Here is a 27,871-nt window from a genome sequence, read left to right on the forward strand (position 1 = left end):
TCTCTAGCTAGTACTAGAAATTGAACTCAAGGCCTTTGCACCGAGCAACATCTCCCAGCTCCTTTTTTAATGTTTTATTTTGAGACAAGGTCTCCGATCCCCAGCCTGATCTCGAACTTGTGATCCTCGCCTCAGCCTCCCAGAGTGCTGGGGCTGTGGGAGTTCGCCATTCCACCTGTCTGACTCAGAGCCTTCATTTCGATTGCCAGGCAGTGGTGGCGCACACCTCTAATCAGTATTCTAGGACGCTCAGGCTGGAGGGCTCCTGCTTTGAGCCCAGACTATGCAATTTGGTGAGACCCTGTCTCAGAAAGAGTTGGAGAAGTAGTTAAATCTGAAGGCCCTGGGTTCAATTCCAAAGGAAAATAATAGAATCAGTACTTATTTGTTGTTGTTGTTGTACCAGGGATGGAACTCAGGACGTTGCGCTTGGGAGGCAGGCGCAGTGTCCCTAGGCTAACTCCCTGGGCGCTGGAATCAGTACTAACTAATTAGCATCTTTCTCCTCCAAGAGGAAGGCTATAAGTGGCAGAGGACCTCCCACCTTAACCTTATGGCACTATTGCCGTTCTGAAAACGGGGGTCCAAGGAGTTATAAGGATTTCTTGCTGTCTCTGGCCCACCTAGAATGATTGGGCATATGCAGGCAAAAAGGAAAATACGGCCTTCCTAGAAAGGCAGTCAATGACCACCTCAGCCTGCGCGAGCCTGGGCGAGGGGCTGTGGCTGGAAGAGAAAGTTAAATGAGCGAGTTTCCACAGACTTCAAAAGGTTCTTGGCCCTGGGTGGCAGGTAGTCGCCTCCTCCTCAGATCAGGGCCCTAGTCAGCATCAGAAAATCTGGAATGTCATGGGTGGGGAATCCCGTGGCCTGGGCGGTGCACCTGCTAATTGGGGGTTGTAGGTTTCCAGCTTTGCAGCTGGAGGGGGTGCTCAGTGGGGTCCTCTGATATTTTCTGAGCTGAGCCCCATGCTGCTGTATGACTGACTCCACGAGCAGAGGCCGCCCCCCAGAACTGGGCCTCCTCGTCACCAAGTAGTTAAGGATGGAGACCCAAGCTGAGCTGCTCAGCCGTGAATCCCCGTGACAGTGTGACCGACACCGGGAGGACCCACACCTCCACCGCGGGACGGCATGACCAGGAGGGCTGCAGAGGAAAGAGAACGTAGACGTGTTACCTTCTTGGACTTCCTCTACAGCTCCCCCCGGGGCTCCCAGAAACTCCTGGAGCCCGGAGCAAGGGCTTGCAGAGTCGCAGCTGGAGCAGGTGGGAGTAAGAGTCAGAACAGCATAGGCGGGATCGGTGCGGGGTCCCCTCGTCCGCACAAGCTGGGGAAGGGATGTGTGTGCCTGAACCCTTGCCGTGCTTGCACGTTGCACACGGAGTCGGGAAACTGCGATGTGTTGATGTGGTTCGTGCACGGTGAAATGCGATGAAGAAACGTGGCGAGAGGAGCCGGCGGCGGCGGCGGAGGCTCTAGGATGAGGCGGGGTGTGGCAGGTTCCAGGCGGGACAGGACTGGCCTGGCCGGTCTGGCCAGCATCAGGAGAGGTACGAGAGGCCTGGAGTTGGCTCTGCCAGCTTCTCAGAGTCACCGGATGTCAGGCTAAGGGATGTGATGATGTCTCCTGGGCCTGCAGAATTCACACTGCCTCCTCCCCAGCCTCCTTGGTCTTCGTGGTGGGCGGAGGCTGCCGAGCCATCTCCACCTGTCTCCCTTAATTTCTGGCTCAAATGTACTTCTCCACTGGCCCAGCATGGCTTCAGTCGAGGTTAGGAGAGATCTGGCCTTCAGGTCCATTTAAACGGGAGGCGCGGTGACGAGGCAGGCTCTTAGCGTTGCTGCACAGTCCACACTGTCCTCGAAGGTGTAGTCCTCCTGCCTCCATTTCCCCAGGGTGGGGATGACAGACGCACATCACTGTGCTGCCGCCCTCCACCGTACCTGAATAGGTCAACCTATTTAAATAGAAAAGTTAAATGACATAGAGAAAAACATTCCTGTTTTGAGGTGTACTGGAATCTTTACTGTGTTAAAATGGAGTAAACTATTACAGTATAGTTTTCCTTTTGGCCAGTAAAGCTGCCCCCAGCCCGTACCAGTTATGTCACTGGCTGGATTTCATTGAATTGTTGTTGTTGTTTAAATAACAGCTTGATTGAACTATAATTTACATGCCATATGATTCACCTGTTAAAAATGTACAATGCAGTTTTTTGTGTGCATTCACGAAATTGTGTAACCATCGTAACAGTTAATTTTAGAACATTTCATCACCTCCCTCAAACAACCCTGGCCATGAGCAATTACTCTCCCAGGCCTCTCGTGCCCCGCCCCAGCCCCACGTAATCCCTGACCCACTTCTGTCTTTTGGAGTGGCTCAGTGGTGGAGCCCTTGCATGTCCTCGGTTAAATCTATTCCTATGTATTTCATCCTTGTGAATTGATTTCTTTATTCACTTTTCTTTATTATTCACTTTTAGATTATATCGCTAATGTACAGAGGTACAATTCTTTTTTTGTCTGTTGAGCTTATATCTTGCAAACTTGCTGAGCTTGTTCATGACTTCTAGTAGTTTCACGGATTCCTTCAGCTTTTCCATGTACTTCACCAAGTCTTGCTATCTGTGAGAGACAGTTTTACTTTTTTTCGAGTCGAGAAGCCTTTTACTACTTTTTCTGTCCTGACTAGAACTCCTACTACACTCTAATGTTAAATAAAACTGTTAAGAGCAGACCTTCTTAGCTGGGCACGGTGGCGCATGCCTGTAATCCTACCACTCGGGAGGCTGAGGCAGGAGGATTGCTGTGAGTTCGAGACCAGCCTGGGCTGGTGAGTTCCAGGTCAGTCTCAACTACATAGTGAGACCCTGTCTCAAAGCACCCCACCAAAAAAAAACCAAAAAAAAAACCAGATCTGCTTGTCTTGTTCGTGATTTAAGGAGGAAAACATTCGTCTCTCAACATTAAATAAGATGATTTTTCGGGGATCGAACTCGGGTCCTTGCACTTGCAAGACAGGTGGCAGCGGAACCACTGAGCTAAATGCCTGTGCAAATAAGATGTTTTTGAAGAGGTTCTTTCTATCATGCTGAGGAAGTTCCTTTCTAGTTTTATCTCTTTGAGTATTTTTGTCATGAAGGGGTGGTGAATTCTGTCAGATGCTATTAAGATGCCTGGGCTTTGTCCTTCTAGTGATGTGGCAATATTACGTTAATTGATAGATGTTATTCCTGGAACAAACTTCACTTGGTTATGGTGTGAACCTTTTCATGTTTTGCTGGATTTGGTTTTCTAGCATTGTGCTGAAGATTTCAGTGTCTGATTCATAAGAGTAGTTTTCTTTTGATACCCTTGTCTGGCTTTGACCCCAAGGAAATACTGACCTCGTAGAATGAGTTGGTAAATATTCCTGCTTGTTTATCTTTTTAAATGACATTTTTCATATTGTAAAAATAGGAAAATACAGTATAACTAAAATTTAAATTATTCAGGCTAGATGTGTGGTGAACACCTGTAATGTCAGCACTCAGGAGGCTGAGGCAGGAGGATCACCATGAGTTGAGCTCAAGCCCAGACTGAACTACATAGTCTCAAATGTTACTCCTAGTACTAATAATAATAATTTAGGAGGGCAGGGGAAATGGATAAAAAATAAGAACCAAGATACATCATGTAAAGGTACAAGATCCCAGTGATGATGTAACCTTAAAAGTACCAATAAACTTAATGAAAAAATAATTTAAATTACTAATAGCACTATGTAAAGGGAACTACCGTTATTATTTGGCTATATTTTTCCTATTTTTTCTATGCTTATATACATGTTAAAATACTAAATTGGCATTATGTGAAGTTCAGTATGCTATTTGCTTTCTTCTAATGTTAGAATTACATTTGTGATCTACAGGGAAATATCATTCATCCATTAATTTAAAAAAATGAATTTCTAATAATTCTATGACATGGATGAACCTCAAAAACATCCTGCTAAGTGAAATACCCAGATGTAGAGGCTGTGTGTCATGTGATCACTACATAGCCAGACCCTGTCTCGTGACACAACAAAGACCCATAGCCTGTATGCAGCATATGAAATCCTATGAATTCATGAAGAAAAGCATAAATTAGCAGTAAAAATTTCATATAGAAAAATTTGTGAGTAGAGCTAGAATACCATTTAGAAGAAAATTTATAACATTAAATACATATATTTGAAAAGAATTGTTGAAAAATAATGAGCCAAGGATGCAGTTAGAAAGTTTTACTTAAAGAATGAAATAATACAGCAGTCAAAATTAATGAAATAAAAGCTAACCATACAACAGCATTTTTTAAGAACTAAATTTTGTTCTACAATATGACTATTTTTGTTTAATTTTCTTTGGTTTGTTTGGGTGCTGGATGGAACCCAGACTCACAGAGTACTAAATGTCCTGCCACTGAGTCACAGCCCTGTCCCCATTAAGACAAATTGGTAACACTCTGGTGAGGCTACAAAAGAAATAGAATGAGTTACAATTAGAAATGAAGTTGGGAACATTGCAAGAGCTCTTGTGTACATCTAAAAGATAATAAGAGGATACTATGGACAGCATAATACCAATAAATAGAAAAAGTTTAGTTGGAAATGGAAAAATCCCTAAAAATAATGAATTTCTTTTTCCAGTACCAGGGATTGAACTCGGGACCTTGAGCTTGTGAGGCAGGTGTGGTGCCACTGAGCTAAACCCCCAACCTTAAAAATAATGAATTACCAGGTGACTCGTGAAGGAATGGAACACTTGAATTCTCCCATAACTCTTAAAGAGATTTAAAGAGTAATTTAAAATATTCCCACAGAGAGAACTCCAAACCCAGTTAGCTTGCCTATGAATTGTGTTGAATATTTGAGGAAAAAAGTAATTCTGTTCATATACAAACTCTTCTAGAACTTTAAAAGTTTCTACCATCAAGAATTGAAGTTATTCTCCTCAGCTCACTTTATGGAGTTAACATAACCCTGACTCCAGAGATGACAAGATCAATCAAGGAAAATTACAGGTCAATGTCACTTATACACAAGGCTATACAAACCCTAAATAAAGTTTATTAAGCAAACTTGACCACATATAAAAGGAATAATACATACGACCACCAAATTATATTTAGTCTTAAGAATCAAGGTTAGGGTGCCTATTTGTTTGTTTTGTTTTGTTTTGAGACAGAGTCTCACTAGGTAGTTCAGGTTGGCCTTGAATTCATTATATAGCCCAGGCTGGCCTTGAAATCAGGGCAATCCTCCTGCCTCAGCTTCCTGAGTGCTGGGATTGCAGACCTGTGCCACCATGCCCAGTTTAGGTTGACATTTAAAAAAACAGTTTACTGTTTTTACTACAACATTTAATTTATTGCAACAAATTTAAGGACAAAATTTATACAGTTATGTCAATAAATGCGGAAAAAGAACTGGATAAAAATCCGACATTGATTAGATTAAATGGATGCATTTTAAGAAAAATTTTCCCAAACCAAAAATGGAAGGAAACTTCTTTAATCATATAAAGGCTATTTTTAAAAAATAACTACAGCCGGGGATTTAGCTCAGTGGTTCGGGGGCCTGCCTTGCAAGCGCAAGGACCCGAGTTCAATCCCCAGTACCAAAAAAAAAAAAAAAACTACAGCAAACATCATACTTAGTGGTGAAACAGAGGACGTTTTCCCTCTGAAAACTGGAACAAAACAAAGTACCCATTTGGACATGGAGGGTCTCGCCTGTGCAGTGAGAAGAGAAAAAGAAAGAAAAGGGATAGGGTTTGGAAAAGGAAGATTTGTAGATTTTATCTTTATTGACAGAAGAAAAAATTTTAAATCTATAGATCATTAAAATTATAATGCAGCAGGTTTTCTCAACTTCAAAAAAATCAATAAACAAAAAGCCAATGTATTTAACAGTATCAAAGAGGAAATTATATTTTAAAAAGCTAGCCCTTATCATTGAAAATATCAAGTTACTAGGAATTGATCTAATAAAACTTGAGTAGGTGTCTAATGCAGAAAAACAGTGTTTTTGAGAGAAATTAAAGATGATCTTACAACGTGGGGATATATTTGGTGTTCATTGATTGGAAAACTATGGCAAAAATATTGCAAGCAAGCCTATCCGTTCTCCCCAAAGTCATCTATAGGGTCTCACAGGTAGTTCAGGCTGGTCTTCAACTCATGTAGCCTGGGCTGGCTTTGGCTGTGAACTTGCAGAGATCGACTGTCCTGCCTCAGCCTCCCGAGTGCTGGGATTACAGACACGCACCACCACACCTGGCAGTTTAGTGGAATTTCTAATAAAAATTCATCTGGGTTTTTCATGAAATGATTGTTAAATTTACTTGGACCTGTAAAAGGCCGAGATTGTCCACATCGCTATAGAAAGTGAGTCCAGTTAAAGGAATTATCCTTTCAGATTACTGGAAAATGATGGTAATTAGGACGGTTGGGGCTGGGGTGTGGCCCGATAGATCACATCCAGCGGGTGAGGCCCTGGGTTTGATCCGCACCAACACGGGGAGAGAAAGTGGTGGGCGGAGAGAGGATGAGAATGAGTATGACGTGGCAAGGCTTCCCAGGCCTTCTCGATTGTTTCTCAATTTGATGAAAGCCCGTGTATCGTCATGGCAGTGGCTCGTACCCGGAATCCCAGCACAAGGACGGAGAGTTGGAGGTCGGCCTGACTTCACAGTGAGACTCAGTCCAAAGAAGAGGGAAGGCCAGGCGTGGTGGCTCACGTCTGTCATCCCAGCACTCGGGAGGCTGAGGCGGGAGGATCGCTGTGAGTTCGAGACCAGCCTGGGCTACATAGTGAGTTCTAGGTCAGTCTCAACTACATAGTGAGACCCTGTCTCAAAAAACCAAAAAAACAAAAATAAATAAACAAGGAGAAGGAGAAGAAGGGGAGGGGAAAAGGGGAGAAGAGGAAGAGGCAGGAGAAGGACAGAGAGGGAGCTGGGTCCTGTCTCAGAGAAACAATGATAATAACAAAGAGAGAAATGTATCTGTTTCCCTCATTTGTGCTGCTTTGTATCTTATTTAAATTCTCTGCCAAACCCAAGCTCACTAATGCTTTGGTTTCTTCTCTATGTTTCTTGACAGTCCCTATTCAGTTAATGTTTCTGCGTGGACCAGAGGAGTCAAGGCTCCCTGTGTTGTGTGTGCTGCCCAGTGTTCCAGCACCCTTTGTTGGGAAGACTGCCCATTCCCCCACCGAACTGCTCTGGCAGCTTTGGTTAAAAATCAGTGGGCCATATGTGTGTGGGTCTCCTGTCTTTCCCCCAGTGCACCTCTTCGCCTGAGCTTTTTTTTTTTTTGAGACAGGGTCTCACTATGTAGTTGAGACTGCTCTGGAACTCACCATGTAGCCCGGGCTGGTCTCCAACTCATAGCGATCCTCCTGCCTCAGCCTCCCGAGTGCTGGGATGACAGGTGTGCGCCACCACGCCGGCTCACCTGAGCTTTTTAATGTACCTCCTCTCATTTCGAACACGAAGCCCTCGCCTGAGGGGAGATCTGGATTCCCTGTGCCCCAGTTACCTCACCAGTTGTGCCCAGCCTCTCTCCCCAGCGGGGAAGACGCTCACTTCTCCTCTCTGTTTCTGTGAGGCCCGAACTTCTCTACAGACTTAACTGTGCTCTGTGTGTGGGCAGGCAGTTCCCTTTCGCCGGTGGCTGTGGTTCTCCATCCATTCTGTGAGGAGAGTTGGATGGATATGCTACCTGGGTGCTGGGCTGTAGCTTAGGGTACAGTGTGGACTGCACACCCCAAGGCTGTGGGTTCATCCTACCTAGGAGTAAAGATGGAGCTCCATCAGCAGGAGCAAAATCTTTCTTCACTCGCAGTGAATCCAGCCCAGCCACGCTCTCTGCTTTCACCTCCTCAAGCACTTTGTCTCTGTTCATCTCTGTCCCCCTAAGAAGCCCAGAAATCCCACGCTTTTTTTTTTTTTTTTTTTTTTTTTTTTTGAGACAGGGTCTCACTGTGTGGTTCAGGCTGGCCTTGAGTTCATCATGTAGCCCAGGCTGACCTGGAACTCACAGTGATCCTCCTGCCTCAGCCTCCCGAGTGCTGGGCCACAGACATTCGTAAACCCCACGTGCCTTTCTTTTCCCTTTTCTGGCCTCATCTCCCATCTTAGCCCATTTCAGAAATTCTCTCAAAGCGCTCTAAAGCTCACGGATTCTGAGACCTTGGATGAAATCCCCCAGTTTCAACCTCATTTCTGCATGGGCTCCCCTGGTAGGCCGCTGCTTCTCAGAGTCTCCCCTCTGTGGCCCTTGTGGCCCTCAGTGTAGGACAGGGAGGTGCCATCTTGATCCTTCTATCCTCCTCCATCATTCCGAGCCACTGGAAGGAGGGAAAAACAACCCCAGTGGCTGAAGGTCCATCACTGCCAGTTACTGCTCCCCATTACGGCCCCTCAGCTCATCCCTTGACTATGTCACATAGCCCCTGGCCCTCAGTCACCACATTAAAGACCACGCCTGCTTTAGTTGTTTGCTTTGTTGTTGATACCAGGGATCGTACTCAGGACCTTGTGCTTGAGAAGCAGGCATGGTGCCACTGAGCTAAATCCCTGGCCCTCCTGCTTTAGTTTTTATTTCAGCATTCATGCAGGTGCACAGGCCCTTCAACCCCTTGACCTCTTCTTCAAGATCTTGGTTTGGCCAAGTGGGGCACACATCTATAATCCCAGCTACTTGGGAGGCTGAGGCAGGAGTGTTGCCATTTTGAGGCCAGCCTGGGCAACTTAGTGACTCTGTGAGACCCCATGTGAAAACATAAGGCTGGGGATGTAGCTCACTGTGAAGGCCATGGGTTTAATCTCCAGGATAACGCAAACAAAAACTACACACACATTAGAAGGGCCTGGCAAAGCTGCGCCTGACCCATCTCAGACCCCAGCCCTGCCCATGACCTCAGACTGCCTGGGACTGAGGATAAACCCCAGGGCTGAGCACTCTCGCACCCTGCATTTCTGAGGTGCCAGGGACCCAGCCCAGGGCCTCATGCCTGGCCTCTTCCCTCCCACTGAGCCGCACTGACGAACTCCACTTTTAATTCATTAATTTTAGAGCAACAGGGGATTGAACCTGGGGCCTGGAGCCCGAGAGACAAGGACTCTAAAGCTGAACTGAATCCCCAGCCCACCCCCTTTTCTGTTTCTGAGACTGGGTCTCGCTGTGTCACCCAGGCTGGCCTTGAACTCATGGCGATCCTCCCACCTTAGCCTCTGGAGTGATGATGGGGTTATTGGTGTGCACCACCAGGCCCGGTTAGCCCTTTATTTCAGGACAGGGGCTCAGCTTGGGTCACAGGTGCGCACCCTGGTACTTGGCACACCACAGCCCGAGACTCCTCGCACTGCCCCTCCTAGAGGCTCTGTGGCGCCTCCTCCCCACCGTGCTCGCTCACCACCGCTCGTGATTCGGCTGAGGAAACAGAGGCCCTCAGAGTGGGAGACACGGGCGGCACCGCTCGCTCCTGAATGTGCCTGTCCTGTCCTCCCCAGCCCGGCCCAGCTGTCCCTTGCCCCTGTGTCCGGGTTGCCCCAACTTCAGTGCACCAGATGCCATCCCCACGTGCCAACACCCGTCTCCCTCCGCCCAACTGCCCTCCCCAGGGTTGATCACTTCTGTCTGCACCCACAAAGCTCCTGTGTCCGCCTCACTCCGCTTCTGTGCCGGGCCTTTGACAGCATAACTCCTAGACGGCTTTTTGACCTTCGAGCCCTTGCTTTCCCTTATCGTCCCGAGACGTCCCGACCCTAGACCTGCCTTTGTCAAGCCCCTCTCTCTCTGTGCCGAGTCCAGGGTCCGTCCTTGGGTCTCAGCTTCCTCACATCGCCTCCTTGCAGCTGCTCGTGCCACCCCCTTGGTGCCCTCTACCCCTCCAACTGCCCGTCCCGTCTCCTTTGCCAGTACCTGCTCATGCCCAAGGCTGGCCTGGAGGTCCTGTGCCTGTCACTGTCCCTTCTCCGGATTCCATCTCCCGTTGTTTCCCGGGAGACTCCCAAAGCTCAGCCTCGGCCGCTCACTTCCAATGCATGTGCCAGTTCTCCCCGGCCCACCATGGCCCACTTCCCTGTAGACCCTCGACGTCTTCAGTGACAATTTGTTTCGTAGTGCTGAGGACGGAACCAAGAGCCAGGAGCGAGTTGGCAGGTGCTCGCCCCAGAGCTGAAGCCCCAGGGCGGTGTCTGCTGAAGGCAGAGAGGAAGACCTTTCCCCTGAGGGCTCGGGAGTGCAGGCAGGAGTGCAGGCTGTCAGCGGGTGGCTGAGTCACTGTCCCTCTGGCCCCGGCCAGCTCTGTGTACAGCATTCCTGGCCGGGCTCACAGCAAGCAGGTGTCTGCCCGACACCTGCATAGGCGGCCTGCCCTGCGACCCCTACCTGCTTTCTTTCTGGGGTACAGGGATTTGGTGACACATTCCAGGGACGCGCGGCTGAAGGACGCCACCCATGCATCTTGCAAGTCCTCTGGCAAAGTGGGGCTGTGTCTCTTGGACTTGCAGCCCTGGGGGACCCCACAGGTGCAGAAGCCCACCCCACCCTGCTCCTTTTTCTTTCGGAGCCAGGGACCCCACCTGATCCAAAAGGTGGGCCGTGTTCTAGGGCCCAGGACCACGGAAGGGAGGGCGGGATGCTGTCTGCCCTAGCGGGAGGCTCCCGTCCTCCCAGAAGCCTGAGAGGGCTTCAACTCAGAGCCGGCTTCCCCTTCCGACACCAACCCAAGCTGCAATTTTGCAAACCAGGAATTAAGGCCTGGATACTCAGCGCCTGCGGTCTCCCGAAGTGGGCGGATCCTAGAGCAGGGCCGGTTCCTGGGGCCAGGCGCAGGGGCGGGAGGCTTCCACCTGGGTGCCCAAGCAACCTGGTCAGGGCTCTCCTCTTCTTTAGGGGGTCTGGGGAGTCTCAGCGAAGTCATCAATCGAGTCCCCCGTGTCCGTGTCACCGTGTCCGGGTTTATTCCTGACGCGCACACGATCGGTTTCAACATGCAATTTGCGATGAAATCTGACGGATCAGCAATACCATAATTAGTTGCAAATGTCTGTGCTCCTATTTGTTTGGTGTAGGGGCTTTTTCGTTAAAGTGACAGAGGCCAGTAAACGCCAGGACTTTGCCGAGGGACATAGGACTGGTGGCTGCACCACGACCGGGACAGGTGTGCTGGTGTGGACACCCAGGGAACGTGACGTAGAAGGCGCCAGGAGTTTTCCTCTTAACCCGTTTGGGTTCACTGGGAGAAACCTGGGCCTGCCAGGGCCATGTTCAGTCCAAAGGTAGGGGAGGACTGGAGTTGCTGCAGCGTGCCTTGGATGCCTCCAAAAACGGAGAACTCCCCTACTTGGGGAAGCTGCCCGACTTGTGAGAGGCTTCTCCCTGGCCTGGCTCCCACCTGCCCGATGCAGGTCTGCTCCGTCTTGCCTAGGATTGGGCCTTACCTCAGAAACTGACCCTGCGCAAGCTTGTGCCTAAGCTCCAATGTGTTCACCTGAAAAACAGAAAGGGAGATTATTCGGTCGTCCTGTCTCAAAGATTATAACGTTTCCTAGTTGCAAGTGACAGAAAATGATCCCCCTGCCCTTTAGAACAAGGTCTCACTAATTCAGATGGACTTTGAGCTCACTATGTAGCTTAGGCTTGCCTTGAACTTCCAGCAATCATCCTGCCTCAGCCTCCTGAGTGCTGGGGTCACGGGTGCCCAGCTTTTTAAATTTGTTTTTTGAAGGGTGCTAGAGATGGAACCTAGGGCCTCACCCATGCTGGGTCCGTGCTCCACCGGTGATCTCTGTCCCAGGCCTTTCTATTTTGTGATAGGATCTCAGTAAACTGCCCAAGCTACCCCTGAACTTTTGATTTTCCTCTGTGTCAGCCTCCTGAGTAGTTCAGATCACAGGCCTGTGCCACCACGCCTGGCAAAAAGACTTTTTGTTCTTTTGTTTTGTTTTTCAGTGTTGGGAATCACACCCAAGGCCTCCAGCCTGCTAGGGAAGCACCCTGCCCCTCAGCAGCATCTTCCGTCCTTGTAGCTGTTAATGAAGCGGACTGACCACCTTGACTGAAGCGTTAGAAAGAACCGATGACTGGGAAGCTCGGAGAACCCCAGACAGAGGGCCCCACAGCCAGGGGGTGGACTCCGGTCACACCTCACAGCCGGCTCCATCCGGGCCTGGCCCCCGTCGCGGTCTCCAGCGCCACGCAGCAGACCCTGGCCGCATCCGGGGACCATCACGGCGAGCTCCCTGGGGCTGGTCGCCCTCTTGGGGCCCCACTCCTGGCTCAGTCCCCAGGCCGAGTGTCGGACCGGCAGAACCGAGGTGGAGTGGCACCGTCAGCAGGAGCAGGTGAGGCCTCAGAAGGAGGCAGCGCTTTACTCCAGGGATGCTCCCGACCTGGGTAGCCAAGAGAGAGAATATAGAATTGAACAAAAGGAACCCGAGTGCAAAGCCAGCTTGGGCACCTTAATGAGACCCAGGCCAAAGAGTATTTTAAGGAGAGGTGGAGGGCTGAGGAATGCATTTCTGGTGGAGTCCATTCCCCCCAGTGAGTCCAATAGGAAGCGACCCAGCCTGTCACAGCGGCACGAGACATTGCACCGTGCGGAGCTGCAGAGTGGTTGCCCACAGAAACCATGCCAGACCCTGAAGTCCAACCAGAGTTAATGCCAGAGATTCGTGTGGTCAGACAGATGTCCTCCTGTCTCTTGGTCTTGGAGATATGAGGCTGGAGTTGCAGGCAGCTGTCTTGCTACCAGTCTGGGAACGGGGCCAACACCGAAGAAAGTAGAAATGAAGAATGACCTGATCCTGAGGACATTTTTGAGACCCTGGATCAAACTGTACCTGAAGCCGCTGAATTTTTCTATTATGTAAGCCCACCAACCAAACAGATGAATAGTTTTTGTTTTTGTTTTGTACTTAAGGCAATGTGAGTGAATTTTCTGTCACTTACAGCTATGCGTTCTAATCGGTTCTCTTCCATATACCTGCAGAGTGCCAGCCTAGACCTAACTCCTTGGGACCGCCCACAATGAAACCATCAGAGGGCCTTCTCTCAGGTGCAGTAGCTCTTTAGAGCCTCGTTCTAAGTCAGCTCCCACAATCGTCCCACTGTACAGGTGTGAATCCAGAGGTCCACTGGCCAGCAGGTAGGGTTACTCAGCAACAACCTACCAACCGGCTCTCCACATGGGAGGAATTCGGTCCCATCCCTAACCTCATCACATCCCAGGAATAAGTAGGGAAGCCAGTGGGATGGATGGAGGACGGCCGGACGCAGTCTGATGGTACAGACACGTAATAGCCAGTAGGATTTTCAGCAGAGCACATTCCTTTTCCATGTAGAATCGAAAAAAACTAACCCTAGGTCCATTGCAAAATCCACCCCAGCTTCAGGGCAATACTTAAATACTTCAGAGCCCTATGGTCCTGGCCCAGGTCCCCACAGAGGAGCCAGGACCTGGCAGCCCTCACCGCCCCCTCCAGCAGACCCTGCAGGCTGCTTGTAGTTCCTGGCCCTGCCTGCGACCAATGAACAGCACTGCTTACCCTGAGGGAGCACTGACTTCCCCAGGGAAGATACAGAGAAGCGGTTTGCAGTGATGCCTCACGCCCTTGGGTGTAGAGCTGAAAACAGCTAGATGGTTAGGAAGTCCCGCTGGTAGAAGTGATGGGGAAAGCAGGGACCCATGAATTAGGTAGGAGCGGCTCAGATGGGACCAGATCGGCCCCTTCCCTGCCGTAAACTGTGGAGCACAGAACACCACTGTTTCGCTTTCCACACCACATGGCCGTGTCGAGGTGCCTGGTCTGACAGATTCTTACCCACAGAAAGAAAACTCAGCTTCCCAGACTGGTCAGCTTCAAATAATCCGCCCGGTTGTCAGATCTCGGTTCTGGTTTGGATTCTGATTCTGTAGGCTCCACTGACACCGGAACAGGCCCCTGCCGCCTCCAGGGCCAAGGGCCAGTAGCACAGGTTTTCCGCAGACCTCAACACCTCAGCCGGCCAGGGACCCACAAGAGGCTGCAGGCCAGCATCTCCGATCCCCTTCGAGCAGTTGTCCTGGCAAGAATCTGCAGCCTGAGAAATGGGTCGAGATGTGCCTTTCCCTACCTGTAGAAAGAATTCTAGAAACATCACAGAAGCTTCAGACCCTGTTTTATTTTATTTATTTATTTAGGTACCGGGGATTGAACTGAGGCCCTTGCAGTTGCGAGGCAGGTGCTGGAACCACTGAGGTAAATCCCAAGCCCCACAGACCTTTTTTTAAAAAGGCACATTGCATGCCTGTAATACCAGCTACTCGGGAGGCTGAAGCAGGTAGATCCCAAGTTTGAGGTCAGCCTGAGCAACTGAGTGAGACCTGTCTCAAAATGAAATTTTTAAAAAGGGCTGGGCATGTAGCTCCGTGCTACAGTGCTTGCCTAGCATATAGAAGGCCTTGGGTTCAAGTCCCAGTAGTGGGAAAAATACCAATCCTAGGGAAAGCAGAACAGAAACATACCATATGGACCAACAGTTCCACGCACATATGCATCCCAAAAGACATGAAGAATCTGTAACAGCCCAAGCCGGAAACAACCCAGTTTTCCATCAGCAGTGAGATGAATAAATAAGTTATGGTATAGTCATAAAATGGAATATAGCAATAAGACCAAGCAAAGTATCCTATCCTTCCTTAACATGAGTGAATCTCACTCAGCAAGAGAAGGTAGACATAAAAACAGTACATACTATAAGATTCCATTGACATATAGTTCAAAAAGTGGGCAAAACTGGGCGGGGGATTTTGCTCAGTGGTTTTGCCACTTACTTTGCAAGTACAAGGTCCCAAGTTTGGTCCAGTACCAAAAAAAAAAAAAAAAAGAGTTAAAAAAAAAACAATTAGGAAAAACTACTGAGCCTGCCTGGTAAGCTCAAGGTCCTGAGTTCAATACTGGGTACTGAAGGAAAAAACAAGGTAAAACTAATCTGCAGCGATAGAGGTGATGATAGTGGTCACCCCAGCACAGGGACTTGGAGAGGAAGCAGGGGCTTGAGGGGCTAGGGACACCCTGTTTTGATCACACAAGTGATGGTCACACAGGTGTGACCACAGGAGTTGTCTGTACACTCAAGATCTGTGTACTTTTTGTAAGTATATTATACTTCAAGAAAAAGTTTACTTGAAAACTGTTACTGGGGCCGGGTGTGGTGGCGCACTCCTGGAATCCCAGCACTTCGGAGGCTGAGGCAGGAGGATCGCTGTGAGTTTGAGACCAGCCTGGGCTACATAGTAAGCTCCACGTCAATCTCAACTACGTAGTGAGACCCTGTCTCAAAACACAAAACAAAAGAAAACAAAAAAATAAAAAACTGTTACTGGTTGTGCTGGCACATGCTTGTAATCCCAGCTATTTCGGAGGCTGAGGCAGGAAGATCCTAAGTTTGAGGCCAGCCTGGACAACCTAGTGAAATCCTATCTCAAAATAAAAGAATTGAAGACGTGCTCAGTGGCCGTGTCCCTGCATTCGACCCCCAGCACTGGAAAATAAATAATAAATAAGCAAGTCCTCTGACCCAACTCACCCCATGTAGGAATTCTTTTTTTGGTAGCTGGAAACAAACTTAGGACCCTGCGATTGTGAAGCAGGCAGTGGCACTGAGGTAAATCCCCAGACCCCCATGTAGGAGTTCTAAGGAGAGCCCAGAAACAGAGCTACACCTTCAGTACAGACTTTTACTTCTGCTGACCCGTAGTGACCTGGTGACCTGGGTTGTCCAAAGTCCTCGGATCTGATGTCAGCAACCTGAGTGGTGGGGACAGAGGAAAAGAGGGAGGCAGGCCCATGGGGTGACTGTCCCCAGGGGGCAGCTCACGGTAGCAGAGGGCACCCAGGAGGCCCGCAGAGGCTGCTGCCCACAGCCTTCCCAGCATCACCTGCTCACATACACCTCTTCTCGAGGCTGGGGAGGAGGGGACAGTGTACCTCACTGCAGGGCCAAGGCAGGGCCCTGGCCCAGGCCCACCAGAGTCTGCCTCTATTTCTCCAGGTTTTCGTGGCTCGGCTCCCTAGCTCTCAGGGCGTGGCTGGCCCTGGACGAGTTTCTGGTGCTGTCACCTAAATGGGCTGTCGGTGGGGTGCCGAGAACTGGCCCCCCTGCACCTGCTCCCAGTCTGAAGCTGCAGGAGACACGCAGTCCCAGGAGGCCCTCAGAGGGCCCTGCTCACAGTAGGTGCTGCTGGACCCTGGCATAACGTCCGGACGGAATGGGGCGTCGGGCTTGCAGTGGGGTCTGTAGGGAGGCACCCGCTCCCTTGGTGGCAGGATCCTCAAGTCAGGCCGGGGGAGGTCAGGGCCCACCCTAGGTCACACAGCAGTCGCTGGCACATGACTGATTTGCTGGAGAAAAGACTCTCTGCTTAAAGACTAAGAGGTGGAGCCAGAGAGAAGCAGATGGCTTCCGACTGCTCTACCTTCACCCCATTGTTCGGACGGGCAAAGAGAGTCTTAAAAGAAACCCTCACGGTGTTCCTGCCTCCGTGTTCGCAGCTGATCTGTGAATCCTGGCCTGGTGCTGTGGGATCTCGCCCACTCCTCCGATCTTAGCTCCTTCCCCTGCGCTGCGTTTCTTGGGGAGACAGCCCCGCCCACCCCCACACTCACCCTCTGCCTGCCGCTAGAGCACAGTCACTGGGAAGGGTCAGCTGGAAAGCCACGTGGGCTCTGCGGTCCTCGGGTCCCTAAGGTCTGCGCTGTAGCGCCTCCTCAGCTCGGCCTGGGAGCGGAAGCAGCCAGAGACGATATGCAAATGGGCAAGCGTGGCTGTGTTCCTTTATTTATGCACACTGAAATTTGAATTTCATATAATTTTTACATGTCAAGAAGTATTCTTCTTCGTTAAGTTTGTTTTCAACCATTGAAAAATGAGACAACTATTCTTAGTACATGGGTTGTACAAAAACAGGCAGAAGGCCAAGTCTGGCCCTCGGGCCATGGTTTGACAACTCTTTATTCTGGAATGTTCTGTCCCGGGCTCTAGAATATTCTCCCCAGAGTCACTGAGGCGTGAGGTCATGTCACGGGTGGTAACAGAGGGGCCAGTGTTTCCTGAGATAAGGGATTTGGGGGGCTAAAACCAGGACAGTCCCTGGCCAGTCAGTGATGGGGCACCCTGTGTGGTAATCATTAACCCATAGAGGGACAGACTTTGGGGGCCAGACAGCTGGGACACCAGAGTGAGCCCCTGGGGTCTGCCCCTGCCCTGCCTGGCCCTTGTTGTGTGCGGCTGGCCCTGTCCCATTGTGGCTGGACCTCCACAGGGAGGTGGCCCGTCATCCTCCAAGCAAGAAAGCTTCTGTGGTCTGGGAGCTCTCAAAAGGCAGGAAGTTGAATCATCAACTCCTGTAACGTCTCTGGCAGCCCGTGGGTCTGCCCAGGGAGCTTCAGGCCCAGGGGGCTGGATCCATACTTTGCTGCTTTCTCTGAGCAGGAAAGCGGGAGCCAGTGAGGCTCCTGAAGAAATGTGAGCTGTCGAGTCGGGGAGAGGCTGGCTCTGGCTCTCCCACCCAGCTCTGGTCTGTACTCACTGGGTGGCTTTGAGCGACTGCCCCACCCTCTCTGTTTCTTGCCTTCCGTTCCTTGTACACAAACGCTCATTCCTGAAATCTGCTTGAATTGTATGAATGGTGGCCACAAGGAGGATGCCAGGTTCCGAAGAGCTCCCAGCAGGAACGTAGGATGCCCAGATTCACATCCCTGTGGGCTACTTGCTTAGGAACAGGACCTGATCAGCTACCCCAGGGCAGAGACCCAGGAGGCTGAGGAAGGAGCCAAGTCTGGATTTAGGGGGACAGAGGAGGAGGGTAGGCGAGGAGGACCTGCAGACGATAATCATACCCCTGTTTATGAAACACTTCATACTTGCCCGACCCCTCACAATGATTCTTAAGATAAGGGCTGTCGTATTTCCATTTTTGAAGTGAGGAAATGAGGTACAGGGAGACTAAGGACCTTGCCCAAGGTCACACAGCCGTGAAATGATGGACAGAAGCTGTGAGACCGCAGGAAGCACCGTGACCACCTGGAGAATTAATTCAAAGGTAGGATGGGGAGAAAGTGTTCCTCTTTCCTGATGCTGCACAGGACACTGGGATTTGCCGGGTTTGGGGACAGTGTCCCCGGACAAGGAGGACAGTGCTCAACAGTCCCCAGAAGAAGGTTTCTGTGGGCCTGTGGAGGAAGTCAGACACACAGCAGGACCGCGTGGAGCGGGACAGCCGGCCCTCCTCCTCCACGGGGCACCCTCCCTGCCCAGGCCTGGGTACCACATTCAGCGTTCAGACTCTGGACCACAGCCTCATGCTGCGTGGCCTCCCTCATCCCCTGTGATCAGCCTCAGCAGAGGACCAGGGGGCTCCTCGGGAAGGGGACACAGTCACACAGCTGACAGATGGTTCTGGGGAGAGGCCAACCCCACTGCCTCGGACGGTGCCGGATCCCCGACATGGGCTCCGGCTGGGCCTACAGAGGCCACCTCTCATCTGAAAAGCAGTTTCAAAGCCAGGCTGAGCCCAAGTCCTGGGCATTCTGTACGCTCCCTGGGTATCAGGCGATTCTCCACGAAAACTTTCCTAGAAGCACCACTTTGGGCCAGCCTGGCTGTGCATACCTGGAACCCCAGTGCTCTGGGAGGCCGAGGGGAAAAAAAAGAAGCATTTTGTTCACATCTGCCAGTCCACTGGGACACTGACTGGTGACAGTGGGGGTTCCGGAGGCTCACCTGGCCTGAGGACCTACCTACCTGGAATTCAGAGCAGGGGCCAAGCCTCAGCTCCTGACCCCCACATGTGACTGCAGTGAACCACCCGGCCCCGGGCCGAACCATCCTCACAGACCTTTGGCTTCCATTGTCTGGCTATCTGGGGCAGCCCCCAGCTAGACTTGATTATCGCAAGCTTGAAATAGCTCTGAATACACAGAGCTGGCTCAACTTCTAAAATCAGTCTTTGGGGCCCCCAGGGGTCTGGTGGCGCCGACATCTCCCGGTGCTGCCCTCAGGGCCCTCTGTCTGGAAAGGAGCAGGCGGGCTCCCCCAGACTACTCTGGGCTCAGGGTGAGCAGCCAGCCCTGCCTCCTCCCTGCTCTCTGGGTGCCCCAGCTCCTCCCCCAGAGAAGGCAGAACAGGACTGGCTGGCTGGGACCCGAGGGGCAGCCCCGCCTGCTCCGAGCAGTGACAGTTCTGGGTCTCTCCCTACTCTCAGTGAGCTCCGCCTGCTGGCCTGGGTGTGGGCCCCGAGGCCCCAGCTTCCCCAGACCAAAGGTCACCAACAGCCAGGCCACTGGGAGTGAGCAGGGGAGCTCCAGCAGGGGAGTCAGCCGAGGAAGGTGGGAGGGAGAGGGGAACAGGCGGTTTGATCCTGGGGCCTCAGAGCCTCTTCTGGGCCCTGGGCTGGCGTGGCTGGCTCAGTTTCCCTCACTTGCAGCCTGCCGCCTCTAGATGGGCTCCCAGACGGCCCCTCCTGCGCCTGAGTGCCAGTTCTCCCCTAGGACTTGAGTGAGAGGTCACCAGGCTGCCAGGCTCTGGAACGCAGGTCCCTCTCACTGAGCTGCTCAGGCGGGCTCCCCTGGCGGGATTCACAGAGTAGAAGCTGTCAGACTCGCTAATGTTGAAGTCTCTGACCCTGGCTGTGGGCAAGGGAGGCTGCTGGTATGGGTTTTCCTGCTGGTCCCCGTGGCCTTGGTGGGCCATGTTCCACCTCAGCCCAGTCACAGGCGGGGCTCCACGTGGCAGCCGGTCCTCCAGTCAGGCCTGTTTATGTCCAATAGTTCTGCCTCCAAGCTGTCACATGCCCTCTTGTGGGGACATCCAAGCACAGGGAAAAGCCTGACAGGGATAGCGTGGAGGGAACTTTAAACTAGCCGGGGCACTGGATTTAAGGCTTCTGAGGGTAAGCTTGGCGTGGGGCGGGAGGGGACAGGGAAGGAGCTACGGCTGGGCATGGTGGGGATATTGACGGAGCCCCGCAGAGGATGCAAGCTCCTGTACTGGCTCGTTGCCTGAGGCGTGGCCTGCCAAGTGAGGGAGAGGCGCTGTCAGAGACCAGGAACCGTGGGAGCAGAGTCTGGAAGCTGTGTTCAGGAGGAGTGTGTAGAACCGTAGGTGAAGGGCTCCAGCTGAGCACCTGCCCTTCCAGGCCTCTGGCCACAGGTATGGTCTGACTGCGTCCCCGTCACATACACACAGTCCTCATACTCTGCAGTACCTGCCAAGGTGATCTTATTTGGAAACAAGTTCTTTGCAGACCTAACACAGTTAATTTGAGGTCATGACAGTGGACCCTAATCCCCTGCAACTGGTCATCTTGACGGAAGAGGAAATTTTCTGCTGGACACAGTGGTGCACGCCTATAATCCCAGCCTCTTGGGAGGCTGAAGCAGAATGATTGTAAGCTCAAGGACAGGCTGGACAACTTGGCAAGAACCTGTCTCAGAATAAAACAGCGAGAAGGGCTGGGAAGGAGGCAACGTAGTAGAGCATTTGCTGTGCGTGTGCAAATCCAAGTTCCACCCCCGGTACTGCAAAGGAAAAGGAGAATTCGGACACAGGCACCCAGCCACGTGCAGGCACAAACACGGGGGGAAGAGGACCACGTGAGGATGAGGACAGGGACCCTGATGATGCCACCACAAGCCAAGGCACACCTGGGGCTGCCGGGTGCTGGAAGGGTTGAGGAAGGCTCCTCCCTGAAGGCTCTGGGGAAGCAAGGCCTTGTCGGCCCCAGGATTTCAGACTTCCAGCCGTGAGAGCTGGAGAAGCTTCTGTCGTCAGGGACCCTGTTGGTGGCAGTTTGTTAGCGCAGCTTAGGAATCTGACCCAGCCAGGCTGGCTCTGCCTGGGTGCCTCCTCCACGCCTGCCCCGCTACCTAGTCCTCTGGCTGCCCATCCTGTCCCAGGCCGCCCACGTGCATCTGGCTCTGTGCCCTTCCTCACCCGGCAAAACTGTGAGGTGAGCTGGCAAGCCTGTGCTCACGCCTGCCTTGTGGGAGGGCAGTATTTGACCTGGCAGAGTGGGTGCTCCTTAAATAAGGGGTGGGTGAAGGAGAGGCCCAGGAGACACGCGCCGTGCGACCCTGGCTGTGCCACCCACCGGATGTGCCATCCACTCCTCCTATAGCCGGGCCTAGCTCAGCCTGGGGACATGGAAGTCCTCAGCAAGCACACCGGCTGTCTGCAGCTCCTCCACTGATCCAGTTCCCTCCTGGATCAGGGTGATTCTGAAGAACTTGGGAAAATTCCTAACTTTCCCTTTCAACTGGGCCATTGGCCTGAGTCAGCCACAACATAGCTGCCTAGGTCCCTCCAACAACAGGACTGTGTCTGTGGCCTGGTGACTCATGCACTCTGCTCCATCCCGCAACCTTGGGCGGGACTTGGGCTGGGGCTGGTGCCAGCCAGTGCAGGCTAGGAGCTTGGACATCCTGTTGCCCCAGCCCGGGCCCTGGGAACAGAGTGTACTCGAAGGCTTTAGGACAAAACTCTGGAAGCAAGGAGATAGCTCTCCTCTGAAACTGAGATCTGAGTGACAAAAGACAAGAGAAAGGGCAGCGACTGAGTCCCAGAGGCGGCGATGAGTTTGACAGGACCAAGAACTGAAAAGAGGGCGGGGCGGGGCTCCAGCTCAGGGGTCCAGAGCTTGCCTAGCACGTGCTAAGGTCCTGGGTTTGATCCTCAGTACCGCAAAGAAACAAACCAACGAAATTCCACAGGGGAGACTGGAACATGGTGAGAGTCAGTCAGTGGCAGGACGAGTGACGGGATTCGGCCCAAGTGGATAGCCCACGAAGATCTCCCGGTGGCCAGGTCCTTCATCACACCCGTGAAGCACCTCTGCCAAGTGAGGTGCCACCTTCCCAGGTTCCGGGAAGGACAACGTAAACATTTAGGGGTGGGCGTTATTCGGGCCTCTGCAGCATTGTATCTCCTCTCTGCTCTGACTCTCTTCTCTCTCTCTCTCTCTCTATTTCTATTTACCTGTCTATACCTCCCTGTTTGGATCTAACCATGGATCTGTTGACCTGTCACCGGGCCACGATTTATCTCTCCCTGCCCCTTTATCGAGTATCCACAAGAGATTCATTGATCTATTCTTCCTTCGTGGTTTTGATCTTCCTTTCAGTCTGGTAACTGCATCACCATTCCTTAGCAATCTCTCCAGTAAACCGACTTTCAGACAGAATCTCACTTAGATGTCTCCCGTCCGTGACGAGTTATGGGTCATCCAGCTCCACATAGACACACAGGACTCCTACATGGATGCTCTTTCCCAAAGTCTGCAGAGAAACTCAGCAAAGATGTGCCAAGGGCCTGTGTGGGTGAGGGATGAGGCAGCCACCCCAGGGTCCGGCAGTGTCCTTTTCCATTGTGTCATCACCACCATCAGTGCCATCACCAGCAATCCATGCGTACCCCAGTCTTGTCACACACGCAGGGACCGCTCTTCTCTGGGCTTTCCAGCCCCGTCTGGGCAGGTGCTCTAGTCCGCCTCTTGCTCACCAGCCATCCTGTGTCTGCATAAATAATGCAGACTCATTTTAACTTGATGTTGATCGTAGATAAAATGTGGGTAGAAAAGCATATATGCTGGGCAAGCATTTTGTACATAAATAACAGATCTTACAGTTAAATGGAAATTATTTTTAGGTTGTCTGGGCAAACAGCACAGAAGATATGCACTCCGGGGTAGTGGCCTGAGGCACATGCAGACACAAAATACACACGTGTGTACACACAGATGCACACACGTGTGCACCCTCTCTCCTCCTCCAGCCCCCATGCCAGCAGGTACTTCCTGGCTTCCTCCTCCCCTCTGTGCACACAAAGGGCCAGAGCAGACGCCTCGGCAATGACTCACGCCCTACCTCATCTTGGTTGCAACCCAGGAATTGTCGCCTCCCCACTGCGCTGTGGCAAGGATGGGGCCAGCTTCTCTGAAGGCAAGTCCTCCCAGCCTGACCAGCTAGAGCGAGCACTGGACACCCAGCAGCTGCTGGCTTCTCCTTGAACTCTGAATGCAGTTCGGGATTGGGGATAAGGGAACTGGACATCCAGGGCCAGATGCTCTCGGGTGCAGTGCCCTCTGCCACCCCGTCCACCTCTCCCTCCCAGCTGAGAAGCCAGGATAATGCAGGCTTTTTCTCCTGTGTCAAACTCGTCTTCCGGAACTCTTACGTGGATGCTGTACCGGCAGCTGGCCTAGCTGGGTGGGGGTCAGCACCACAAGAACTCCCTTGTTGCCAAGCATCTGGGTGGCATGGGCATCAAGCCCCCATTCATGCCTGAGACTCTTCCAGAACCCTGGCTGGAGAAGGAGCACACCAGAGCTGTAGGTCCTGGACGGCCAGTCGTTGTGGTGCCCGGGCCATCCCGCCCTCACCATTTGCTTTCTCAAGGGCTTGAGGGAGAAACAGCTGCTCACCGGCGCCGGAAGGAGGCTCCCATGACAGCCACCTGGCACCGGGAGCACTTTCCAGGGTTTTCTTAACGAAGAAGCCTGACTGTGGCGAGGCATCTGGGGCCAGGGGGCCTGAGTGCTGTGGCCTCATACTGAGCCGCATTCCTCACCAGTGCTTGAAATCCACCCTCCTGCCTCCTGTGGCATCCTCAGGACAGGGCCTTCCCCTGACGTGTCTCTGTAGCCTGATGGAGTGGCAAAAATCTATACTTGCACATGGCCGCTGGGCCTAGCGCTCACGCCCTGGCTTCAGAGCACCCCTTTCCTTGCAGCCAGTGCAGAGTGTCCTCCGTGTTAATTCTTATTAATCAGTTAGCATCCATCGGGTAAATGAATTATTCCCACCTTTGCAGCTCCCAGCCCAGCCTACCCTACTTCTCAGTAGGCCACAGGAAGTGGGGCTTCTCTGGGCACCTGTTGGAGCTCGACCTCCATGAGCAGACTCTGGAAGAATACACTTAGGGTCAAGGCTGGCCCAGCTGGAGCAGCCCAGAGTGACCCTGACTCTGAGGCCCAGAGAGAGCCAAGCGGGCCCTGGGCTGCGCAGGGGACCGCATGGATTAGCCCGAAAGAGAAATGTGGTCCATCCCAACACTGCTCCAGTTTCTGGAGGAGTCAAGCAGCTCGGGGGGCAGCCAGCAACTGCCCCACAGCAGAAGGCTTCTTGGAGTCCCCATAACACCACAGGTCAACTCCTTCCAGTCTCCACAGCCTTGGCCCCAGCTCCTAGCCCCTTCCCAGGGCCCCTCCCTGGCCTCCAGCACAGACCAGTCATTGTTTTGGTGTGTATTTTTCCAGATCTTTTATTTCCCTAAATTGCGTGTGTGTGTGTGTGTGTGTGTGTGTGTGTGTGTGTGTGTGCACGTGCGCGCAGGTATTCAAATACAACTGTACACTTTGGGGCTGGGGCTGGGGCTGGTACTCTGGGGCTGAGCACTTGCTTAGCAAGCACAAGGTTTGCTCCCCAACTTTCATTTGCATCGCGTTTGTACCGCACACAGATCATACGGCACATGGTACCCTGAGATCTGCTTGTCACTGGATACTTTTCGTAGGGCTCTTTCTATACCAGATGCACAGAGCCTTTGGATGCCCCTCCTTCCTTTGCTGCCTCATTCTGCTCGCACTGTGCTTTATTTACTTGGTCCTGGAGTGGCAGGTGCTCCAGTGGCATCCAGCTTTTCACGTTAGGAGTGGTAAGGATGCTTCTTAAACAGGTCCCGTGGCCCCACTGGGGGCGTCCGAGGGGGACATTCCCGGAGTCCAGTGACATGCTCTGGTCTCTTCCTTCCAACACAAGTCTCACTGTCACCTCAGGTGGCTCCTAGTACATTCTCCTGGACAGAGGGAAGTCCCTTCCTCAGGGTTAGCACCGCGCTCTGCACGCCAGGCTTTCTGTGAACTGGCAGAAACTGTCCACATTGCTGGCACATCTGTCACCCTCCTTGTCTCGTCAGAACCTCCAGATGCTATCCCTGATCTGCATGTGGCTTGTCCCCAGGGACACGTTGGAAGCTTGGTCCCCAGGGTGGGCAGGGAGGAGGTCATGGAACCTGCAAGTTGGAGGGGTCGGGGAGGCCCTCTCGGGGGCCCTGCCCTTCTCAAGGGATGCTGGGCTCCCTGAGGGAGGTTTTTGGTTGTTTTGTTTTTTGGAACTGGAGATTGAACCCAGGGCGGCACGTGTGCTAGGCAAGCCCTGTTACCACTGAGCCGCCTCCCCAACCCTTGGAATACATTCTTGGTAGAGCATGCTGTCCCAAGTGCCCAAGCCTGAACTCAGCCTGCTTCCTGGCTTCCTGTCTTGCTGGGTGACTTCGGCCTCTCGAGTGCCCTCCTGCTCCTAGGATACCTGAGGACGAAGAGCTCCCTAGGACTGAGTCCACACCATGTCGCTCACTTGAGCCTTCCGAGCTCTGCACCATCTCAGCTTTATTCCCCAGGCCTCGCTCAAGAATTTCTTTTGACCATTTCAACCCCCAGGTCCTAAAACAGCTCACTATCGTAGTCTGACAGACTGACTTTCTAAACAGCACAAGTCCTGTGGCTTGGGGACATAGCTTGGTAGCAGGGTGCTTGCCTAGCATCAAAAGGTCCTAGCATCGCAAAACTAAATAATTAAGTAAACGGACATAAATCCCACAGACAGAATCTGGGCCTGGGGCTCATTGCCTTTAGTATATACAAGCTGATCCTATGGGTATAGCTATTTATAAATGTGTCACTATTATTATTGTTGTCGTTTTTTAATTTCTTTGTTTTTTGTGACAAGGTCTCACTGTGTATGTAGTTCAGGCTGGCCTTGAACCACATAGCCCAGGGTGGCTTTGAACTTGTGTGGTAATCCTCCTGCCTCAGCCTCTCATGTGCTATTACAGGTGTGCATCACCATCTTGGGTTATTATTATTACTGTTGTACCTGGGATAGAACTCAGGGCCTCGAACATGCTAGGCAAGTACTCTGTTAAGCTATATCCCTAAGCCTTTTTATTTTATTTTAAAATAGTCTCACTAAGTTGTCCAGGCCTCAAACTGGGAATCTTCCTGCCTCAGCCTCATGAGTAGCTGGGGTTACAGGCATGTACCCAGCTTACACGCTCACTACAGGTAAGTACATGGAAGGGAGGAGTCTGTTTGATGGAGGGAGATTTGCTTTGACTTACCAGAAGCCCCGGGAAAAGCAAGACGATTTTTCTTAGACCGCTCAACTTGACTCAGCGCTTCTGCCTGAGTTTTTGGCGGCTCTTAGATTGGGCAGGCCCTCTGCTCAGAGTGGGTGCCTCACTTTGACGTTGGCCAGGCCCTTGACCTGGCCACCCTTCCTGGCAGTTTCTGGTGAAGTGTTTGCAGGCCTCGGGGATCTTTGTTGCCTGTGAGAAGGGACATGTGGCCCGGTGGGCACTTTATTAGGATGTCTCCTGGGGACTGGTCAGTCCCACCACTGAGCTATGGCTCCAGAGGGGCTTGCATTGTCAGGATCTTGCCAGGGCAGGGTCTTCAGGCAACAGACAGCCCCGGGTAGCTTTTCCCTGTCCCATGACCCGGCGGCACTTCCTACCTGGAGCCAGTAGAGGCAGAAGCAGCTGTCTCATCCTCCCCTGAATGCCAACTGTGCTCTGCACAGGTCTTGACATAACAGTAGGTGCTCAGGAAATATTTACTAAATGGCCAAAGGGAGGAACATGCATCTTTTTTTTTTTTTTTTTTTTTTTGGTACCAGGAACCGAACTCGGGTCCTTGCGCTTGTGAGGCAGGCAGTGGAACCGCTGAGCCAAATCTCCGGCCCATGCATCCTCTCTTAGAGGAGGCTGCCTCAGGTGGGATGGTAGGCTGAAGGGGAAAGACTGGATTCTAAAAACAGAAGAATCAGAGGCTGGGCGTGGTGGTGCACGCCTGTAATCCCAGCACTCGGGAGGCTGAGGCAGGAAGATCGCTGTGAGTTTGAGACCAGCGTGGGCTACATAGCTCCACGTCAGTCTCAACTACATAGTGAGACCCTGTCTCAAAAAACAAAACCTAAAAACAGAGGAGTCGGAAGGAAGCAGGAGCAAACCATACTGTCAGATTCAGTCTCCCTGCAGCATTCCCCAGGAACCCTCAGGGAAGGGCAGGCCTTCAGAAGAGTTCCCTAACCTCTAGACTGCTACTTCCAGGGTGACTGGAGACCTAGAAGCATCGGGGTCAGCTGGGAGCCTGGGGGGACTGCGGCCCCACTCTGGACCTCGAGAATCTGGACCTGCACAAGACCCCAGGTGAGTTGGGCACCTGTCACCATCGCACAAACAACATCCTGAGCAGCCAGGGAGTGAGGGGCTCTCTTTGGGCCCAGGGGTGGCGGCTGGGGAGCCTGGCTGACTGTGTGGGACTTCTGCCCACACTGATGACTCAAACGACTCTGTCTCTCCAGTCCTTATATACTGCCTGGGTCATAGCAGGCACTCAGTAAATATACAGCGAGTGTTAAAAAGTCTTTTTTTTTTTTTTCAATTAAAGTGCTTATGGTATGCTGGACTTCTGCTTGTGGACGCAAATGGCAAGTTATCAAAAAGGATTATTTTGTTCCCAAAAAAGACTCCTGGAAGAAGAGCTATTGTACAGTGAGCAATGTCCAAGTGCCAGGCCGGTGCTCAAAACCACGCAGACTTGCTCACGGGGCTTCACGAAGTTTGCTCTTGCTCCCTGGCCAAGGGCATCGAGAGAGACGCCGTGCCAGGTGTGACGGTGCATACACGTAATCCCTGCTATTTAGGAGGCTGAAGCGGGAAGACCTTGAGTGTGGGCCCAGCTTGGGCAGGACCCTGTTTCAACATTTTCAAAAGGGGCTGGAGATGTAACTCAGTTG

General features: G+C 52.1%; 2 long non-coding RNA genes across 2 annotated transcripts; both read left to right on the top strand.

Moving 5' to 3' along the window:
* The first annotated feature begins 381 nt into the window (after positions 1 to 381).
* Positions 382 to 14,244, top strand: LOC117285367. The gene is made up of 3 exons (XR_004516364.1): positions 382 to 1,267; positions 11,988 to 13,092; positions 14,218 to 14,244. It is a non-coding gene; the product is annotated as an uncharacterized LOC117285367 (long non-coding RNA).
* LOC104873166 lies at positions 14,238 to 27,871 on the top strand. Its single transcript, XR_783387.2, has 4 exons — positions 14,238 to 14,275; positions 16,071 to 16,249; positions 27,183 to 27,281; positions 27,523 to 27,871. It is a non-coding gene; the product is annotated as an uncharacterized LOC104873166 (long non-coding RNA).

The sequence above is a fragment of the Fukomys damarensis genome, unplaced genomic scaffold, assembly GCF_012274545.1.
Source record: "Fukomys damarensis isolate Sample0158 unplaced genomic scaffold, DMR_v1.0_HiC HiC_scaffold_9, whole genome shotgun sequence".
Classification (NCBI taxonomy): domain Eukaryota; kingdom Metazoa; phylum Chordata; class Mammalia; order Rodentia; family Bathyergidae; genus Fukomys; species Fukomys damarensis.